General features: G+C 32.5%; 1 protein-coding gene, 3 non-coding genes and 2 pseudogenes across 4 annotated transcripts in view; 4 read left to right on the top strand and 2 right to left on the bottom strand.

The window, feature by feature from the left end:
- The window catches only part of LOC128038832 (ATP synthase subunit beta, chloroplastic-like), a 3458-nt gene extending 3310 nt beyond the window's left edge, over nucleotides 1-148 (top strand). Inside the window, exon 2 of the mRNA XM_052627442.1 lies at nucleotides 1-148. This exon is cut by the window's left edge and continues 1147 nt beyond it. The gene's annotated coding sequence lies outside the window, so the exon portion shown is untranslated.
- Nucleotides 149-988: 840 nt separating this feature from the next.
- LOC128038833 (NAD(P)H-quinone oxidoreductase subunit K, chloroplastic-like) lies at nucleotides 989-4674 on the top strand (annotated as a pseudogene).
- Nucleotides 3687-3759, bottom strand: TRNAF-GAA (transfer RNA phenylalanine (anticodon GAA)). The gene has a single exon. It is a non-coding gene; the product is annotated as a tRNA-Phe (tRNA).
- A 1503-nt stretch (nucleotides 4675-6177) lies between the features above and the next one.
- TRNAT-UGU (transfer RNA threonine (anticodon UGU)) lies at nucleotides 6178-6250 on the top strand. Its single transcript has one exon. It is a non-coding gene; the product is annotated as a tRNA-Thr (tRNA).
- Nucleotides 6251-6631: 381 nt separating this feature from the next.
- LOC128038830 (30S ribosomal protein S4, chloroplastic-like) overlaps nucleotides 6632-10000 on the top strand; it is a 4354-nt pseudogene continuing 985 nt past the window's right edge.
- Nucleotides 7658-7744, bottom strand: TRNAS-GGA (transfer RNA serine (anticodon GGA)). Its single transcript has one exon. It is a non-coding gene; the product is annotated as a tRNA-Ser (tRNA).

Here is a 10000-nt window from a genome sequence, read left to right as displayed (position 1 = left end):
AATGCTCTTTTCGTCCTATGAATCTTAAGGTGTATGAAGTTTCATGTTTGATTTTTAATCAGGATGGTAGAGACTCCATTTAACTTAGATTGATCTAGGCCAGAAGCAGACCTACGTCAAGATAACCCTTCCCCTCTTTGAAACACTTTGGAAGTGCTCCTGTATCAGTAATGAATCAGAGCACAATGAATCAGAGCACACGGAACTGTCTTCTTTTTTCTGTTAGAAAAAATATATACGGTAGACTAACTGATATTTCTATCAGTTAATGAAAGAGCCCAATGCAAAAAAAATGCATGTTGGGTCTTTGAAATAGGCCGAATCATTTTGATAATAATCAGTTCGATCTGTTTTACTGAGAAGGTCTACGGTTCGAGTCCGTATAGCCCTATATTTTCGAATTTTATATTTTATTAATTTTAAATATTCATTAAATTTTTAAATTAAGAAAATGAAATGAAAATAATATTCTTAAAACTAAAGCAAACTAAAACAATAAAGAATATCCAAATACAACTAAAAATAAAAAGTTGTATAGTTTTTTCCTAATTATTGTATTCTTTGTTGATTGGAAATGGTCGCTTCCAGTTGCTTGGTTCAAATCATTCCCATAAGCTCGCTCACAGGAGATCACTCAGAGTATAACCCTGAAAACAAAAGCGCATTTCAACGGATCCAATCGCTCTTTTTTATTCTTGGATAAGAATAAAATAAACAAAACCCCATTTTCTTAATTAATCCTCGCGGGTAGATTGATTTTAGATTGATTCTATATAAATAGATATAAAATAAAAATTTCTATTTATTCGAAATCTATAATTTCGAATTTCTATTTAGAATAAATAGAATTTCGAATAAAAGTTTTTGATTTCTAAAATTCTAATAAATATTAGATATTAGTTAGATATTAGAATTCCTTTTATTTAGAAAAATCCGAAATGAAGTGAAAACGAAAAGTATTACTTGTTTTGGATTTGTATAGTATTATACTATATATAGTATAAATATATATTTATACTAGTACTATACAAATTAGTACTATATCGAAATGAAATCGAAATAAGTGGAATGTAAATAAAATAGGATTAATTCCAATCAATAAATCTTAAAACGCAACATGGAAACACAGCAAACAAACGAAACTAGACGATTCGATCAAACTGAATTGTTGTTTTGACTAAACAAACAGTTGCGGATGACTTGACAATGAATTCCAGGTCGAAGCGACTAATCCGATCTATTTTTCACATTCATAGGAGTTCGTCTATGTTTCTGCTTTACGAATATGATATTTTCTGGGCATTTCTAATAATATCAAGTGCTATTCCTATTTTGGCATTTCTAATTTCTGGAGTTTTAGCCCCGATTAGAAAGGGTCCAGAAAAACTTTCTAGTTATGAATCGGGTATAGAACCAATGGGCGATGCTTGGTTACAATTTCGAATCCGTTATTATATGTTTGCTCTAGTTTTTGTTGTTTTTGATGTTGAAACGGTTTTTCTTTATCCATGGGCAATGAGTTTCGATGTATTGGGGGTACCCGTATTCATAGAAGCTTTCATTTTCGTGCTTATCCTAATTGTTGGTTCAGTTTATGCATGGCGAAAAGGAGCATTGAATGGTCTTAGTTCCTGAATATTCAGATAATAAAAGAAAGAAAAAAGTCAAAATAATAATACCATTGAGTATGAATTCCATCGAATTTCCCTTACTTGATCGAACAACCCAAAATTCAGTTATTTCAACTACATTAAATGATCTTTCAAATTGGTCAAGACTCTCCAGTTTATGGCCGCTTCTTTATGGTACCAGTTGTTGCTTTATTGAATTTGCTTCATTAATAGGCTCACGCTTCGACTTTGATCGTTATGGGCTGGTACCAAGATCGAGTCCTAGACAGGCAGACCTAATTTTAACAGCTGGAACAGTAACAATGAAAATGGCGCCCTCTTTAGTGAGATTATATGAACAAATGCCCGAACCTAAATATGTTATTGCTATGGGCGCGTGTACAATTACAGGAGGGATGTTCAGTACTGATTCTTATAGTACTGTTCGGGGGGTCGATAAGCTAATTCCCGTGGATGTCTATTTGCCGGGCTGTCCCCCTAAACCCGAGGCAGTTATAGATGCTATAACAAAACTTCGTAAGAAAATATCTCGCGAAATCTATGAAGATCGAATTAGATCTCAACAGGGGGATCGGTGTTTTACTACCAATCACAAGTTTTGTCTTGTACGTAGTACTCGTACTGGAAATTATAATCAAGGATTGCTCTATCAACCACCATCTACTTCAGAGATTCCTCCTGAAACATTTTTCAACTACAAGGGTTCACTATCTTCCCACGAATTAGTGAATTAGGTAGGATTTTTTTTTACAGAAACAGACAACGAATTAATCTTCATAAATTCGATTTCATCATAAATGCGAAATATTTATCTTAGAAAATGACAAATAAAAAGAAAAGTGCGGGAGAGATAAAAAGATGCAGGGTCGTTTGTCTGTTTGGCTAGTCAAACACGGGCTAGTTCATAGATCTTTGGGCTTCGATTACCAAGGAATAGAGACTTTACAAATAAAGCCTGAGGATTGGCATTCCATTGCTGTTATTTTATATGTATATGGTTACAATTATCTACGTTCCCAATGTGCCTATGATGTAGCACCAGGCGGACTGTTAGCCAGTGTGTATCATCTTACGAGAATAGAGTATGGTGTAGATCAACCGGAAGAGGTATGTATAAAAGTATTTGCTCCAAGGAGTAACCCTAGAATTCCGTCTGTTTTCTGGGTTTGGAAAAGTTCGGATTTTCAAGAACGAGAATCTTATGACATGTTGGGAATCTCTTATGAAAATCATCCACGGCTGAAACGTATCTTAATGCCCGAAAGTTGGATAGGGTGGCCTTTACGTAAGGATTACATTGCCCCAATTTTATGAAATACAAGACGCTCATTGAATGATAAGAAACTAATTACAACTTCGAATATTCAAGGAATTTGTACATTTTCTTCTAGCTCAAACAGAGGAATTGAGGTTTCATTCGTATTCTTATGGATAGGCTAATAAATAAAAAGAAATAAAAGACAATACATCATTGAGATTCTCGATTTTTGAAGAGACTTTTTTATTTATTTTATTTCGGACGAGCCGAGACAATAGGATGAACAACAAGGGTTCTGTACCGTGAACTTTGTATCGCGCACATCACTTAGATGAACTCTAGAGAGTCGCATAGAAGGGAATGAAGAAATGGAATATGAAAGAGAATACAAAGAAATAAATGAAAGGGGATCGGCTTCTATTTGTACTGTAGCTGAGATGAGTCTTGGTTATTTCTATCCTTGAACTCCTCTAGACCCGTCTTTTTGTTGGGCCTTTCAACCAACTATTTTAATCTTTTAATTAAATATGTATGAAGTATTACCATTCTTTTTGAATGTGAGAAGCCGCAGTGTGAACAAATAAAAAAGAAGAGGAAAGATAAGCAAATTTTGTCTTTTACTACATTATAATAGACACATTAGAATAGACTCTTTGCTCATTTTAAAAAGAGAAAAAAATACAAAATGAAATAAATAAAGAGAGGGTTTACTCTCAGATACCTAGCTAGATAAGTATGTATTATGTCGATCCATATCAATTAATTTGTAGAGTAGATACTCATACAAATTAATCATATGCCAGGAACCAGATTTGAACTGGTGACACGAGGATTTTCAGTCCTCTGCTCTACCAACTGAGCTATCCCGACCATTACCGACGCATTATCCTCATAATACTAGATGACTTGGGTCTATGTCAATTAAAAATGAAAACAAAAAAAAACGAAAAAGTATTAAATTAAAGGTCTCGAACAGGAATTTCTTGGATCTTCAAAAGGAAGACTTTGTAAATTTCCATATGAGTAATCATATGTATTATGAATCATTCAAATCAAATAGGTATTCCTTGCTCAAGAGATTTCTACGTATATCATATATATCACAATATATCACACTCTATCACAAGACTTGTGATAAGAGAACAAAATTCTGCTATGCTAGGATACGCTTGTAAAACGGCAAAGAATAGGATGAATGAGAAACATAAGGAACTTTGAACCACTAACAAAAGGGTAGGATAAAATAAATAGACAGCAAACGGGCTTTTTGGGGTTGGGGATAGAGGGACTTGAACCCTCACGATTTTTAAAGTCGACGGATTTTCCTCTTACTATAAATTTCATTGTTGTCGGTATTGATATTGACATGTAGAACGGGACTCTATCTTTATTCTCGTCTGATTAATCAGTTTTTCAAAAGATTTATCAGACTATGGAGTGAATGATTTGATTAATGACTATTCTATTCGATTCTTTCTTCAACTTGGAATCGATTCACAACAATTCTTTTTATTTTTCATATTTTCATATAAATATAAATTGATTTTGCATATAATAGAAATAAAAAAAATACGGGTTCGGTTCGTCTTTTTTGAGATAGTTTTTCATTAGTATACCTATAAAAAAATAGGTATATCTTGCATCCTTTCTAGAGTTTCGATATTCGATATAAGGATTCCTTTACCAACAGTCAACCCCATTTGTTAGAATAGCTTCCATTGAGTCTCTGCACCTATCCTTTCCTTTTTTTATTATTCTCGCTTGCTGAACCTTTGTTCATGTTTATTTTCGTAAAATAATAAAATAATAGGATTTGGCTCAGGATTGCCCATTTTTCATTCCAGGGTTTCTCTGAATTTGAAAGTTATCACTTAGTAGGTTTCCATACCAAGGCTCAATCCAATTAAGTCCGTAGCGTCTACCAATTTCGCCATATCCCCTTTTGTGTCTTGAGATTAGGATCTCATTAGGATGCCCCTCCTTTCCCCTTTCTCCCTCCTTTCCCCCCCTTTCCCCCTTCTTTCATTTGTTTATTTTCTTTCGTTTATTTATTTGCTTTCTTTTTATGCGAAACCGTTGAATTTAGTAGATATAGATACAGATTCTTATATCGAAGGGTCTTTACCTATTTTCTTGTTTGTTTATCGTCTTTCGTCTCTATCGGAGACCCATATTAATTTTTATTTGGTCCAATCGGAAAATATTTTATCATTTCTGTATTCGCAATTCAATATAGATGGGTATTCCATAACATATATATGTCCCTCTTACTCTCAGTTTTCTCAGGCAATTTGGTGGAATACTCGAAGGGTCGATTCTTTTTTTCGTCTTAGCTTCGGTCTTTATGAATGAAAACAAAAGAAAGGAGTCTCTCATTATGATCTGGATTTCATTTCTATGGGTTGCATCTTTTTTTCTTTAATTTCATTTTGATTCTTATCCTTTCCTTTTATTAGACCATCCTATATAACCATAATAAGAATAAGATAACTAAAAAATCAAATGAAAATTGAATTTATTCATTATTAAAATTAAAATGAAATAAATTATTTTTTTATAGTATAATAGCTAGAACTAATTATTTATATTTAATAACTAGAACTAATTATTCCATTCATTTCTATTTCGAATTCGAAGATAATTCAAATTTTGAGTCTAAAAGAGTTTCATTCTAATTATCTAGACTTATAACGTATCATTTCATTTCTAGAATCATAAAATATATAAATGCATAAAAGATTTTGACTCTAATTATCTCTATTTAGAACTCGAAACTAAATAGAAATAAATTTAATCTATATTAAATCTATTAAATCGATCGATTAAATGAAATCTATATAAAAATTTTCTATATAATTTAGATGTAAAATATACTAAAATATAAAATAAACTAGAAAATCAAAATGGAGTCAGTAATATTAGTAATATTATATTACTATATTAATATAAAAGAAATATAACTAAGATATAAAAAAAGATATTAAATATATAGATAAATAATAAATATATATATATAAAATTAAAATCGAATTATTATATTCTTAATTATTAGATTCTATCAACATTAGCTTGAATATTAGATTGAATCTACCATTATTATATTAAATATGTTATATTTATATATTTATATTAAGTATGGCATTAAAAATTAGAAAAAATTCTATCAAAATTCGAGTCTATAATTCATATTAATAATTCATATTAATTATGAATAACTAATAGATAGTTAATAGATAAGATCCTAATAGTTTGCTGAATCCCTATGAATACCAAATTTCTATTATTTGAGCCCGCTTAGCTCAGAGGTTAGAGCATCGCATTTGTAATGCGATGGTCATCGGTTCGATTCCGATAGCCGGCTTTCCCTATTTGTTTGCTTTTTGCCTTTTTTACATAATTTAGAATGTTTTTTTTGAAATCAAAGAACAAACAGTGAAAAAGCTTTTTCCCCTTTTCTTTCCAAAGGTCAACAATCTGTTTATTATCTCGTCGAAACTTCCAATTAGGGATCAATTTGAGGAGTTAGATCTTTGCAGAATAAATCAAGAAAAAAAAGGAAACTCTTTTGGTTTAATTTATTTATCTATTTAATATTATATTCAATCTATTTATATATTATATCTATATATCTATTTTATTATATATATTCTAAATATTTTATATATTTTTATATTTATATATTATTTTTATATATTATTATATATATTTTATTTCTATTTTTGTATACATTATATACAATACAAAAAGTAAAGTATGGATATTGATCCAATTCATCTCATTAATATTTGTAATCCAATCCTTCAGTCGATTTCGCTTCATTTAGTTCAGTTTTAATTTCGGTTTATGAAATTTCAATAAAATTCAAATTAATAAGGAGTCCTTATGTCACGTTACCGAGGGCCTCGTTTCAAAAAAATACGCCGTCTGGGGGCTTTACCGGGACTAACTAGTAAAAGGCCTAGAGCCGGAAGCGATCTTAGAAACCAATCGCGCCCCGGTAAAAATCTCAATACCGTATTCGTTTAGAAGAAAACAAAATTGCGTTTTCATTATGGCCTTACAGAACGACAATTACTTAAATACGTTCGTATTGCCAGAAAAGCCAAAGGGTCAACAGGTCAGGTTTTACTACAATTACTTGAAATGCGGTTGGATAACATCCTTTTTCGATTGGGTATGGCTTCGACTATTCCTCAAGCCCGTCAATTAGTTAACCATAGACATATTTTAGTTAATGGGCGTACAGTAGATATACCAAGTTATCGCTGCAAACCCCGAGATATTATTTCAGCGAGGGATGAACAAAAATCTAGAACTCTGATTCAAAATTATCTTGATTCATCCACCAATGAGGAATTACCAAAACATTTGACCTTTCACACATTACAATATAAAGGATTAGTCAATCAAATAATAGATAGGAAATGGGTTGGTTTGAAAATAAATGAATTGCTTGTCGTAGAATATTATTCTCGTCAGACTTAAACCTAACTAAAATAACAAAACAAGGGTTCTGCCCCTTTCACCTGAGTTAAGGTTAAGTAAAGGAAGACAGGGGAATGGGTTTGATTCGGAGATTTTTCTCCTATTCATGTATGATAGATACGTAAGGAGATTTTCATCCCCTGTATGCTATTTTACGTATTCCATATTAAAAAGGAATTGGGAATAGAGAATCTATACTAAAGAAGGGTCTAATTCTTTAGTATATGTTCTTATTTGATTTGATACATTGTAGTCAGTTACATCGGCGAATTAGGTGAAGGTGCGGAAAGAGAGGGATTCGAACCCTCGGTAAACAAGAGTCTACATAGCAGTTCCAATGCTACGCCTTGAACCACTCGGCCATCTCTCCTACATAATTATTATGGCCGATACCCCGAGCGAATAGCGAGTTATTCATATTAGATTGTTCGATAGGTACGAACAATATCAATTCTAACTAGGAAACTTGCTATAAAAATAGAAAACTTTTCATCACTTTTTTTATCACTTTTTCTTTAGCCTCCGGGCTCGAAAAATGAAAAAAAAATGGAATGGGTCTACTTTTATGTTATTTCGTACTGTACACTTCCTTTGTTTGTGAGATCATTTTATTTTCTCACGAGGGGTAATGAAAAGAGTTATAGAATGGATTGCTACCTATGCCTAGATCGCAGATAAATGGAAATTTTATTGATAAGACCTTTTCAATTGTAGCCAATATCTTATTACGAATAATTCCGACAACTTCAGGAGAAAAAGAGGCATTTACTTATTACAGAGATGGTGCGATTTGATTATTATTATATATATATTTTCCTTTATTTATTATTTACTTTTTTATTTACTTTACCACTCTCAGTCTTAGGAAAAAGACACATTATTCAGAATAGAAAAAAGGCTATTGAAAACAAAAAAGAAATCTACGCTTGTTGAAGGTGAAGTTTATAAATAAAGCAATTCCTTCTGTCGTGTATCCCCGATTAATGCAACCTCAGATGCTTCAATTGTTGATTCGAGTATTGAGCGAAAGGTTACACCTATGGGTCTGTATTGTGGGTCAACCCTACTACACGAGTACCAATAGGCGGCATAGAGGAAGAAGCACTACGCCTAGGAATCAACAACACGAAAACTTTGTTATTAATGATTCCCTTTCTTTATCGGGATCGGAACTAAGAGAAATGGTTGGGACAACAAACATCCATCTTGTTCGTACTTTGATACCCATATAACCATCGAAGATTGTTGAAGTGACTAATTCCTGGAAATTAAGGAGCGTTGAGAACAAAGAAATTGTTGGAGTTTACTTTTTTATCTAGTACGAACACGCTTGATGGTAAGAAAAGATCTTTTGCAAGAGGGTTGGCTAGAGATTTCTTGTAAAAACATTAGCCCCGCTCAGTTCATAATGACAATATTTCGACCTTTTTTTTAATTCCATGGATTATTCTCATTATGCACATAAAGGAGGAGCCGTATGAGGTGAAAATCTCATGTACGGTTTTGGAACGGAGAATTCTTTGAATCGAATGACGACCGTAACGGATGTCGGCTCAATCCGAAGGAAATTATGCGGAGGCCTTACAGAATTATTATGAAGCTATGCGACTAGAAATTGATCCCTATGATCGAAGTTATATACTATATAACATAGGCCTTATCCACACAAGTAATGGAGAGCATACAAAAGCTTTAGAATATTATTTTCGAGCACTAGAACGAAACCCGTTCTTACCACAAGCTTTTAATAATATGGCTGTGATCTGTCATTACGTGCGACTATCTCCACTATAGAAATAAAAAAAGGAAAGAAAGAGCAAATACGCTAGTAAATAAATACGCTAGTAAATAAACACGCTAGTAAATAAAATACTAGAAAAAAAATAGGCTTTCTACATATTGCATCGTCCAAAAAACGATTTTTATCAGCTGTAACAAAAAAAGAAACTTCATAGAAGTCGAAATATGAAGAAATATATATGCCTAGATACTTTATTCTATGGATAAAGATCTAATTGATAGAGGAAGCGCCGTAAAGATCAATTAGCGAGGTTTTGAGCCGATACAATAAATAAGAACTGCTTATTTATGTCATGATATGAGATAAAAATTAGGAATCGACTTATGTAATAGAGCCGATCCCCTAAGTTATTGAGCAGCGGTGTAGCATCAGATCCCAAAGACAGTAAGTCTTTTTTATGAGGAAGAAGTCTTTTCAAGGATTCTATATAAATTTCTATATGATATGAAACCGAGATAGTTACCTTTCAGAAAAATCTAACGGACGACAGCCCTGAAATGCCTATGCTTTATTTTTCTGAAGGTGGGAGAAAAGATAAAACTTATTATTAATTTAATCCAAATTAGAGTTTGAAACTCATGTAATTAACCCTTTGGTTAACCCGAGACAAATCGATAGATCTATGAGAAATCTCATTCAATTGGATATATGGTAGGGTAAAAAAATGGGACACCAAAAGAATTGACTGCCGAGCCGTATGAGGTAGGAAACTCTCAAGTACGGTTCTAAGGGAAGGAATTGAACCGCCTATTTCGACCGGGGAGAACAGGCCATTCGACAGGGGGATTCTGAAATAGCGGAGGCTTGGTTCGATCAAGCCGCTGA

The sequence above is a fragment of the Gossypium raimondii genome, unplaced genomic scaffold, assembly GCF_025698545.1.
Source record: "Gossypium raimondii isolate GPD5lz unplaced genomic scaffold, ASM2569854v1 Contig00320, whole genome shotgun sequence".
NCBI classification, from domain to species: domain Eukaryota; kingdom Viridiplantae; phylum Streptophyta; class Magnoliopsida; order Malvales; family Malvaceae; genus Gossypium; species Gossypium raimondii.
The sequence above is the reverse complement of the archived record's forward strand: the minus strand, read 5'-3'. Positions and strand labels throughout refer to the sequence as shown.